This window comes from Martes martes (genome assembly GCF_963455335.1).
Source record: "Martes martes genome assembly, chromosome: 17".
NCBI lineage: Eukaryota > Metazoa > Chordata > Mammalia > Carnivora > Mustelidae > Martes > Martes martes.
The window spans coordinates 41,418,805-41,430,806 of NC_137905.1; the positions used below are offsets into that span (position 1 = coordinate 41,418,805).

The 12,002-nt window shown below is 40.3% G+C and overlaps 1 pseudogene across 1 annotated transcript; it reads right to left on the minus strand.

Moving 5' to 3' along the window:
* Positions 1-261: 261 nt before the first annotated feature.
* LOC308358348 (methyl-CpG-binding domain protein 4-like) lies at positions 262-7,990 on the minus strand (annotated as a pseudogene). Its single transcript has 3 exons — positions 7,701-7,990; positions 6,459-7,414; positions 262-395 (listed from the first exon to the last, which is right to left on the minus strand). The product of its transcript is annotated as a methyl-CpG-binding domain protein 4-like (transcript).
* Positions 7,991-12,002: the final 4,012 nt, after the last annotated feature.

Sequence of the window (12,002 nt, forward strand, 5' to 3'; positions counted from 1 at the left end):
GCTTTCTCTCTCTCTCGAATAAATAAAATCTTTTGAAAAATAAATAAATAAATAGCATTCGTTTGCAAACTAGACTCCATACACGGAGGGCAGGGAGAGCCGAGAGATGGCAGGGACAGGAAGCCTCCCAGATGGGGAGGGTGGCGGGTTTAATAAGCGAGGGAATTCACTTACGAGGTTTGTGTTCAGCGGCTGCCAGATGAGTAGATCCGACACCCGCCAGAATCTTAAAGGTTCCAGAAACAAACTGCCCAGCTGATCTCAACACTGTATCCTCTCAAGGCCACGCCCTTGAAAAGGCTCTGGCTGTGGAACGGTGGGCAGTGGATGTTGCAGGGACAGAGGAGCGGCTGAGGAGTCGACGGGTCGACTGGAGGTCATGTCCCCTCCATAACCTCGTCCAAAACAGAGACACTTTACACGATACGCAAAGAGCAAAGAGCAGGTGAGCCGGTGAGGTCTTACCGGTATTACCACGCAATGCCATTCAAAACCACTGTGAGATCCCATCCCTCTTCCACCAGAATGGATAAAAAAAAATTTTTTTTTTAAGATTTTATTTATTCATTTGACAGATAGAGATTACAAGTAGGCAGAGAGGCAGGCAGAGAGAGAGGAAGAAGCAGGCTCCCGGCCGAGCAGAGAGCCAGATTCGGGGCTTGATCCCAGGACCCTGGGATCATGACCTGAGCCAAAGGCAGAGGCTTTAACCCACTGGGCCACCCAGGCGCCCCAGGAATGGATAAAACTTTAAAAATTTCAGAGAGGAGAATGGGACAACCAGAACTCTGATAGATTGCTAAAAAGAGTATAAAACGCAAACATCACTTTGGAAAACCATTTAGTGCTCTCTTAGGAAGTTTAACATGCACTACTCAATTGACTCAATAATTCTCCTCCCAGGTATTTACCCAAGAGTAATGAGAAATAGAACCACGCCCGCGTGAAAACTAACATGAGAATGTTAATAACAGCTGCGTTCATAATGGCCAAAACGTGGAAACAATCCAGACATTCCTTGATAGAAGAATGAATGAGTAAATTGTGATTTATTCATCCAAAGGAATACTATTAACAATAGAAAGGAGTGAACTACTGATACACATAATATGAATGAATTTCAGAACTCTTACGCTGAATGAGAAGAATCCAGAGATAACTGAGGACAGACTCTTGGGAACTTCAAAAGCAGGTTAAAGTTACCAATGGTGACAAAATCCAGGAGAGCAGCTGGTTCTGGGGAGGGAGGCTTGACCAAGAAGAAACATGAAATAACTTTCTGGGTTGATTGAAACTTGGTAAGTGTGCAGGTTACAAGAATATATGAATTTATTAGAACTGACCAAACTGTACATTTAGGATCTGTATGTAAAAGATACCTCACTTTAAAAACTTGCAAGATGCAGGTAAGTTGTATTTAGAGAAAATGTGTCACCTTAAATCCTTGAAGCAGGAAAGGAAAAAAAAAGTAAAAATTCATAAACTAAGTTTCTCACTTAAATTAGAGAAAGAATATCAGACTACATTTACAAAGGAAGAAATAAATGTGGTATATTTTAATTTTTTATTATGGAAATTTTCAAACACACAGGAAAATAGAATTGTATTGTGAGTTTTTATTACCTGACACTCAGGTTCAATAATAATCAACAAATGGCCAATCTTGCTTCATCTAAATCCTCCTAGCCTAAAGAAATTCCATAATTTCTATCTTTTCATTCAAAAACACTCTCTATGGAATCTTTTTAAAATATAAAATTTTAATGCCATTACCACACCTAAAAATGACAATAGTATAATAATACAATAGAAAAAAAAACACAATAAAGATAAACAAAACCAAAAGCTAATATAATGGATAAAACTCTGAAAACCAACCCAAAAAGCAAATAGGCACAAATAATATTAGGAAAAAAGTAGAGATTCAAAAAAATTGAAGAGATTACTATCTACAATTTAACGCAATATAGCTGGGCATTACATGAAATAGATAATTTCACAAGGAAATATAACTTACCCAGAAAGAAAAGGAAAACTTATATAGTCCTAAAACTATATAGGAAATATAATCAGTCATTAAAACTAAACCCACAAAGGAAAAGGAAAAAAAAATGTCAAAATCAATTTCAAAGGTAAATTCATCCAATCAAGTAATTATTATAACTTCATAAACCATGTTTTTCACTAAAAATTTAAAAAATTAAAAAACAGGGGCTCATGGGTGTGGCTCAGTCAGTTAAGCATCTGTCTTTGGCTAAGGTCATGTTCCTGGGATCCGGGGATTGAGCCCTGCATTGGGCTCCCTGCTCAGTGGGGAGCTTGCTTCTCCCTCTCCCTCTCCCTCCTGCTCCCCCTCCTTGTGTGCTGTCAAACAAATCTTTTTAAAAAATAAAAATAAGAAAATCAAACAAAAACAAAAAAGAATAAGAAGAAACGCCACTTAGCCCATTTTATGAAACTAACATAAATTTCACAGCAACCCAAAAGAAAGCAGTAAGAAAAATTATGGGCCAAATTCACAAAATACTAGCAAACCACATCTAGGAATATATATTTTTAAAATAAAAACTAGGGGCACCTGGGAGGCACAGTCATTTAAGCATCCAAACCCTGGTGTTGGCTCGGGTCATGATCTCAGGGTTGTGGGATCCACGCCCACATCCGGTTCTGCACTCAACCTGGAGTCTTCCTGAGTTTCTCCCTCTCTCTCTGCCCATCCCGTACCCGCCCCCATGGCCACTCTCTCCCTGTCTCTCTCAAATAAATAAATACATCTTTTAAAAAACCAAATAAATAAAATAAAAGCTAACCAGAGTCATGTAATTCATGACATGTAATTCATGACACGTAATTCACCACATAACAAAAAAAAACAAAATTTTTTTCATGGATCAAAATCTGTAACTTGATATTGGCAGTTAGGCTAATTTCTTCTGTTTGTATTAGACATGCAAGTATGCAAGTAACACAATTCGTTCAAAGATTCTGCAGGTACATGCACGCATACACACACACACAAGCATTTGGTAAAATTCAAGATCCTTTTACAACAAAAACTTTTTTTTAAAGATTTTATTTTAATTGAGACACAGAGAAAGAGAGAGAGAGAGAGAGCATAAGCAGGGAGGAGGGGCAGAGGGAGAGGGAGAAGCAAACTCCCTACTGAGCAGGGAGTCCAACATGGGACTCGATCCCAGGATCCCAGGATTATGACCTGAGCCGAAGGCAGATGCTTAATCCACTGAGCCACCCAGGAGACCCTACAACAAAAAACTCTTCAGCAAGCTGGGAATAGAAAATAAATACCAATATCCTACTGCAAATGTAATATTAGAATTGAGACAGAATATCCCTTAATCATCAGCAACAAAGATAAATGCATCCTTATTTCTGTTCAACGATGTACTAGCGATATTAGCAGAGTGAAACATGTAAGATAAATAAGAGGATTAAAGGATGAAAGAAAAGGATCAAATTATTATTAATCATGTGATAAAATAATGTAGATAGAAAACCCAAAATATTATACAAGAATTCAGCAAAGCTGTGCTTTATATAAAATAGATACACAAAAAGCAATTTCATCCCTATATGCCTATGACAGACATTTTCTCTTAAAAAGATCACTTTATAATAACCGTAAAAACATAAATAAATGCATCTAACAAAATACATGCCAGGCTTCCATGGAGAAAAGTATAAAATGTCACTGAGAGACATTAAAGAAAACTGGAAAATGTATGCCACATTCATGAAAGGGAATACCTAATACCATAACCAAAATCAAGCTAATTCTCTAATCTAATATATAAATGCAATGCAACTGTAAATCAAAATCCCAAAAGGGATTTTCATGGAACTTGATAAGATGATCCTAAAATTTATACAGAACAACAAAGGCTAGGAATAGCCAAGAAATTATTGAAGAACAAAAACATCCTAGATATCAAAGATGTATAGTCAAACTATAATAATGAAGACATTGTTATTGAAGCAGTAGACCAATGGAATATACAAAAAAGAATATACATAGGGGCACCTGAGTGGCTCAGTGGGTTAAAGCCTCTGCCTTCGGCTCAGGTCGTGATCCCAGGGTCCTGGGATCCAGCCCTGCATCGGGCTCTCTGCTCAGCAGGGAGCCTGCTTCCTCCTCTCTCTCTGCCTTCCTCTCTGCCTACTTGTGATCTCTGTCTGTCAAATAAAAATAAATAAAATTTAAAAAAAAAAAGAATATACATAAATGCATAAAAAGAACACAAGACTTAGGAGCACCTGGTGGCTCAATTGGTTAAGCCTCTGCCTTTGTCCCGGGTCCAGATCTCAGGCTCCTGGGATCCAGTCCAGCCATCAGGCTCCCTCCTCAGTGAGGAGTCTGCTTCTCCCTCTCCCTCTGTACCTCCCCCACTTGTGCGCTCTCTCGCTCTCTCAAATAAATAAATATATATATATTTTTTAAAAGAACACAAGGGGTGCCTGGGTGGCTCAGTGGGTTAAGCCTCTGCCTTCGGCTCAGGTCATGGTCTCAGGGTCCTGGGATCGAGCCCCACATCCGACTCTCTGCTCGGCAGGGAGCCAGCTTCCCCCCTCCTCTATCTGCCTGCCTCTCTGCCTACTTGTGATCTGTCAAATAAATAAATAAAATCTTTAAAAAAAAATAAAAAAGAACACAAGACTTAAACATATATGCGAATTTGACAAATGATAGGAAGGGCACTAAAAATACCAGTAAAGAACAGAAGCTCTTTTTTTTTTTTTTCCTAAACTTCAAATCACATTTCATTATTGGAAAAGTCATTTGCATTTTTAGGATTGCTGTCAAATAATTTATTTTTTTTAAATCTCCAAATATATTCTAGTATTAGTAGCAAAGATCTATCAGGGTTACACACATTAAGAAAATCATCAGTCATTATCAGGGAAATGCAAACCAAAACCATGATGAGCTACCACTTCACACCTGTCAGGATGGCTAAAATTAACAACACAGGAAACAACAGATGTTGGCGAGGATGCAGAGAAAGGGGAACCGGCTTACACTGCCAGTGGGAATGCAAACTGGTGCAGCCACTCTGGAAAACAGTATGGAGATTCCTCAAAAAGTTAAAAAGGATACAAAAATACTGATTTGAAAGTGCACATGCACCTCAATGCTTATAGCTACATTATCAACAATAGGCAAATTATGGAAAGAGTCCAAATGTCCATCAGTTAATGAATGGATAAAGAAGACATGGTGTGTATATATACACAATGGAATGTTACACAGCCATCAAAAAGAACATCCTGCCATTTGCAACAACGTGGATGGAGCCAGAGGGTATAACGTTAAGCAAAATAAAGTCAGCCAAAGACAAATACCATATGATTCCACTTATGTGTGGAATTTAAGAAATAAAACAGATATAGGGGAAGGCAGACAAAAAAAGAGAGAGGGACTCAAACCATAAAAGACTAGCAACTATTAACAACAAACAAGGTTGCTGGAGGGGACATAGTAGGGGGTGGGCTAGATGGGTGATGGATATTAAGGAGGACACTTGTGATGAGCACTGGGTTATATGTAAGTTAGGAATTACTAAATTCTACACTTGAAACTAATATTACACTGTATGTTAGCTAACTAGAATTTAAATAAAAATTTGAGGGGCACCTGGGTGGCTCAGGCATTAAGCATCTGCCTTCAGCTCAGGTCGTGATCCCAGAATCCTGAGATCGAGCCCCGAATCTAGCTCCCTGCTCGGCGGGAAGCCTGCTTCTCCCTCTCCCACCCGCCCCCCCAGCTTGTGTTCCCTCTCTCCAGGTCTCTTTCTCTGTCAAATAAATAAAATATTTAAATGCGTGTGTGTGTGTGTGTGTGTGTGTGTCTGTATTTGAAACAACAAAAAAAACCTACATTATCTTTCCAACTGGACTGATTAAAATCTACATGCCCGTGAAGCAGGGTTGCACTTAATGGGGCTCTTACGAATCAAGTACAAAGTCATGTATAAAAAAAGAGTTTCAAAACTTCAAAGACTTTTAAGACAGAATTAATTTTTCACGAGTTTCCCAAAGCCATTCATGATGTTTATTTAGCTTATGGTCTTCAGGATGCACCTGTTTCCACTCACTAATGCAAAAAAATTCAGTAAGAGTCATTGCCATAGTTGCCAATCCCACGAGGCTCAGTCGGATTCCTCCACTGCTTGGTCAGATGTTCAGCTGAGAACTTGACAGTGGTTTTTGCTCGAAGATCAAAGAGCAGGGCACCTGGGTGGCTCAGTCGTTAAGCGTCTGCCTTCAGCCCAGGTCACGATCCCAGGGTCCTGGGATCAAGCCCCGCATCCGGCTCCCAAGCCTGCTTCTCCCTCTCCCACTCCCCGTGCTTGTGTTCCCTCTCTCGCTGTGTCTCTGTCAAATAAACAAATACAATCTTTAAAAAAAAAAAAAAAGAAGAAGAAGAAGAAGATCATAGAGACCAAGAGGTTTAAGAGATTCTGACCCATTTCTCCAATCTGGGGCTCCTGCTACCTCAGCCAAAGGACACTTCTCCAGAAACTCTCAAAACAAAGGCATTGTCCTTTTGCCTGACTGAGAATTACAATAGCAATGAAGAACTTCCATGGGTCACAGAAAAGCGTCTCCCGGACAAAATTAAAAGGTGACCAAGGAGGTGTCCACTTCTTGAAGGCTTTGCATTGCGGTGGGTGGGGTGGGGCGGGGATGGCCGAAGAGCTTTTCTGTTCTATTCACTCGGAAAACATAGGCTTGTTTTCCTTTTATCTATTTGTGTCTGTGGAACGGTATCTTCTTGACATATTTTCAGAGAAATAGTCTTTCTCAGTTTGTGAGCAGTTGTCCATTTCAGAGCCACATTCTCAACTGTCAGTATGCAAATGTTCCTTCCTTCCCCCGGTTTCTACTTTTGTTTATAGTTCCCCGGCCTCCGAAGAGGTTTCCTCACACTTCTCCTCGTGCTTCTCCGCTTGAACAGAATTTGTTTACGCTGCCAGAAGTTATTTGTTCAAAACAAAAATTTGATCCTGAACTCAATGAGTTTTTTGGGTTTTGGGGTTTTTTTGTTTCTGTTTTTAACAGTCTCTTTTCTCCATTATTACATCCAGGGGCTTGTTGCTTGCTCCAGCGTCAGAAATGGAGCTAAAACTTTTTTTTTTAATCAAGCTGACTTTCTGTACAAGGTTCATTTTCAGCATCGGCCTTACTAAACTCAGATTCTCTTTTCCTATTCCTTTGAGCAGAATCTGGGCGACCCTTTCAGCAGGCTGCTTGAGTTTTCTTCCTTTGAATTCCTTTCAGAACAGCCTCCCCTTTCCTTTGGACTTTCCAACCTTTCCCGTGTCAACATCATTAACACCCCTCCTCTTCTTTAAAGTTAGTTAATCCCCGGCCATTTTGCCATTCCAAACTACAGCTTCTGAGGGGAGAGGCATCTTCTTTCCACCAGCTTCTTGCCCCAAGGTTCCAGTCTGAATTGTTACTTTAATTTCGCATTTGGGATGTCGGAGGTGCACCACTGAAGTCTTTGTATTTGGACCTGACGCCCCTTTTAGAAGGGACAGTTAAGATCAAAATCTTCCAGCATAAAACAAGTCTCTCCATTTTTGTGGGGATAATTAGCAAGGGCGCTTTGAGATCCGAACTTCAGTCCTTGTGGGCTGATCAAATATTCATCCTATCTTCTCGCTGTTTTCCCCGATTACCTTTGCTTCACAACGCATGGGACAGACTCGTGGCTTTCTGTCATGGTACCACCACCAACCGGAGCAGAAGCAATGGATTCTTGGTACACGGGATTCCAGTCACTGCCCGTTTGTTTCTTGTCTCCTCCCACTCTTTCCAATCCCAGAGCAACATCTTCCTCACAGAGGTCACAGGGCTGATCTGGGGCAAAGCACCCACTGGAGGTGACCAAGGGGGCAGCTCCACCGTCCCCCAGGCTCAGAACCTCCATCCCAACCGTGCCCTTCAAATGGGCTCTGGGGGCAGCCATGGGGCCGAGAAGGTGCAATGCCTCAGGAGCGGAGCAGAACAAGATGCGAAAACTTTGAGTTTTCAACTTGCAAGTCTGTTGGACTCCACAGCTGCTTTCTGGCCACCCTCTCGGCCACAGCCGCCATCAGCATGGCCCAGCCAATCAAATCCCGCAATAGCTTTTCAATAAATGGTGTTGGGATCACTGATGACCTACATGGAAAATCATGCAAAGTTTATCCCCACCTCAGATCACACAGAAAAATTTATTTTGCAGGTGAATGGAAGTTCTGAATGTGAAAAGCAAGACTTTACATCTTTAGAAGGAAATACAGGAAAATAGTTTCATGACCTCACAGTAATTTCCTTTAACAAGAGGGGGAAAACCAAAAACCATCAAGAAAAGACGGCTATGTGTGATTACGTTAGGATTTAAAGTTCTATATAACAATAGCACTACAAAGTTCTATATAAAGAAGTGAAAAGACAGACTCAGAATGAGGGTTTTTTGCAACACATACAACCAACAGAGGAATAATAGCCTAGCTATATAAAGAACTCCTACAAATCAATAAGAAAGGGGGGGGGGCACCTGGCTGGCTCAGTCAGTACAGCATGCAACTCCTGATCTCAGGGTTGTGAGTTCCAATACCACAGTGGGTGTAGAGATGAGTTAAGAATAAAATCTTTAAAAAAAGAAAAAAGAAAAGAAAAATAATTGCAACAGGCAGAGAATAATAGTGTTCCCACTCAGTAATTACCTAATAACATCAGAAGCATGGAGGGATGACAGCAGAGCAGGCTTATGGCAGCACAGAGAGGAAGGAAGGGTAAATTCTCATTTGCCAATGAAAAGGATGGGGCCTGAAACTGAAAAGTCAAGAGGTAGCAATGCAAGCATGGTATTTAGAAATATCAGCTAAAAGAACAGAGAGCGACTGGGGGAGGGGAAGTAGTGAAATGAGATAAAGGGAAAGGGGCAGATAATGCCATTTTCTACAATGAACCTTGCAGAATTACTAGCTTTGAATAAAAATTGTAAAAAAAAAAAAAAAAAAAAAAAAAAAAAAGAAACCCTGGAAAGAAAAGAACCCGGTGGGGGGGGGGGGAAGATACCTCAGGGGGCAGGAAAAAAAAAAAAAACCTTTTACATTATAACTAATGTTTTCAGAGAGAAAAGATATTTCATCCATGAAACAAGTGTAGGAATTCTAGAAAAAGGACACTCAAAAAATGTATCAGAGGGGCACCTGGGTGGTGAAGTCAGTTAAGCATCTGACTCTTGGTTTCAGCTCAGGTCATGCTCTCAGGGTCATGAGATAGAGCACCACAGGGAGCCCCACACTCAGCAGCAAGTCTGCTAGAGATTCTCTCTCTCTCTCTCTCTCTCTCTCTCCCCCTCCCTCTCTCCCTCCCCCCACACACTTGCATGCTCTCTCACTCTAATAAATAAATTTTTTTAAAAAAATAGGAAAATATCCTGGCAATCAACAATTTAAAGACTTGAGTAGATCTTAAAAAGGTAAGTCAAGAAAACTTTCCAGAAGGGAAGAGAACGAGAGAGAAATAACATGTCTCAAACGGATCCCTTGATCTTAGTCTCAGAACCGCTTATCTCATCTTCCCCATATCTGTACATGGCGGGTTCATTCTTCCAGTGGCTCAGGTCAGACTTCTTGTAGTCAGGTTTGACTTTTTTATTTCTCCAACACCCTCCCTCTGATCCATCAGAAAAAAATCTGTTGGTGTCACCTCAAAATGTACCAAGATTCTGTCTCCACTGTCCATCCTGGTTATAAAGATTCATCATCTTCTTGGTTTAGTACAACTGTGTCCAGACCAACCTCTTTGCTTTAGCCTGTGCACTCCCACTACCTGTTTTCAATACAGCGTTCAGAATTATTATTTTGAAACAGAAGTCGGGGCACCTGGCTGGCTCAGTCAGTTAAGCATGTGACTCTTGATCTCAGCTCAGGTCTCAATCTCAAGGTGGTGAGTTCAAGCCCTACCTTGGGCTCCACACTGGGCATGGAGCCTACTTAAAAAAAATGGTTTTAAATTAAAAAAATAAAATAAAATAAAGCCAAATCCTGTGTTCAAAACCTACTGGTGATTTCCTATCTTAGAGTCAAAGTCTCTACAGTGGTCTACGAGACCCTACAGAATCCGGCTCCCTCCTATCTTTCTGACTTATCTGTTACTCCTTTTCTTACTTCAGAATGGACTCTGGGCTTAACAAATAAATGAGGTTATACTGTGCACCGCCAAAGGGGCTGAAAGATCACTAACCAAATTGCTAAAGCGCTTGCTTCATCCCTGCTCATCCCTATAAGCACTGGCATTGCATGGTATGCAGAGTTTAAAAAAAAAATGATTTTTTTTCTGCCTTGAGCATAATTTCTAGGCAATATCTTTTTGGAAACCTAGGGTCCCACAAACCCCCTGTCAAGAAACTGGATTTAGTCCTCCTGTTTTGCCTTCTTTGGATTCATCAATGTCTTAACTATTTTTCTCCTGTATTACCTTTAAAAACATTCTTAGAGTAATCTTTCCATTAGTAATCTTTTCATGGACATTAGTGTATGCATGCTTACTTAAACATAGTTGCTGCAGACTTCTTTAAATTAGTGCTTTTACTACTTTCTAAACAATACAGGAAACTTCTCTCCATTTTTAATACCCTCTTGGCTTCTTCTTTCCGTTTTTTAAAAATTTTTTTATTTATTGTTTGGGAGAGAGAGCACAAGCAGGGGGGAGGGGCAGAGGGAAAAGCAGGCTCCCCGCTGAGCAGGGAGCCCCTTGAAGGACTGGATCCCAGGAACCTGCGATCATGACCCGAGCCGAAGGCAGAGGCTTAACCATCTGAGGCACCCAGTTGCCCCCACTCTTGCCTTTTTTTTCCCCTATACATTGTCATATGTTCTCCTTCTGTATATATTATGAATTTTATAATACACTATCATTATTTGTTTTCTAAGTAACAAAAGTTCCTTTAAATTTCTCGCATATTCTTTCTTTCTGACGCTCTTCATTCCTTCCTACAGTGTGTGCTTCTATCTGAGGCCGTTTTCCTTTAGCCTGAGGAAATCCCCTCTATTTCACTTCTTTGAAGGATATTTTTACTGGATACATAATTATAGGTTGGTTTTTTCCAGCACTTTAAAGATGTTATCCATTCTGTTGGTCTTCCTTAGTTTCTGTTGAAAACCCTGCAGTCTTTCCAGGGATGTCTGCCTAATGGCTCACTGGCCTGACCCCTGTCAGATGGCCATCCCTGGCTTCAGGGCTGAGAATTCGAGTATTTCCATATTTCCAGCCTCTACCGTAGAGCAAGGTCGGGGGGAAGGGAGTTGGACTCATGTTGAATGAAGTAAATGAAAATATATGGGTGTTGTATTGGTGCTATCAGAGGGGACATCTTCAAAAGACATTGTCTGGGATTGATCTGTAATATAAGGTTGCTGTTTAAATGTGGAGGAAAAATGAAAGGATAACCCTAAGGTGTGTAGACCGAGTAACTGAAAGTGTAATGATAAAATTCACAGAAATGCGAATATCCAAAATACCCTGTTGTGGGGAAAAAGAGGAGTTTGGTTAAAACCTGAGGAGTTTGAGAGACTGACAGGCATAAAATTGCTACTGATTTTTCATGTGTTATATCCAGCCATCTTACTAGTTCTGATGGTTGGATTTTTCAGTTAACTGTCATGGATTTTTTAGGTGAAACAATCATAGGATCTGCAAATGATGACAGTTTTTTTTAATGTCAGTATTTTTATACTAAAAACAATTTTCAGGCATGGCCTTGTCACAGAATTGTGATAAGAAGTCATTCTGTTGCTTAATCTTTTTGTATGTTATTTTTTTCCTCTCTATAACCTGTTAATGATTTTCTCTTTATCCCTGGAAGTCCAAAATTTCATGATTTGGTGTCTTTTTTTTTTCTTTTTTTAATTATCCATTGAGAGGAGTACTGAGATGGGTCATTTTAACTTAGAAATTTCGGTGTCCTGAATTAGCTAATTATATCC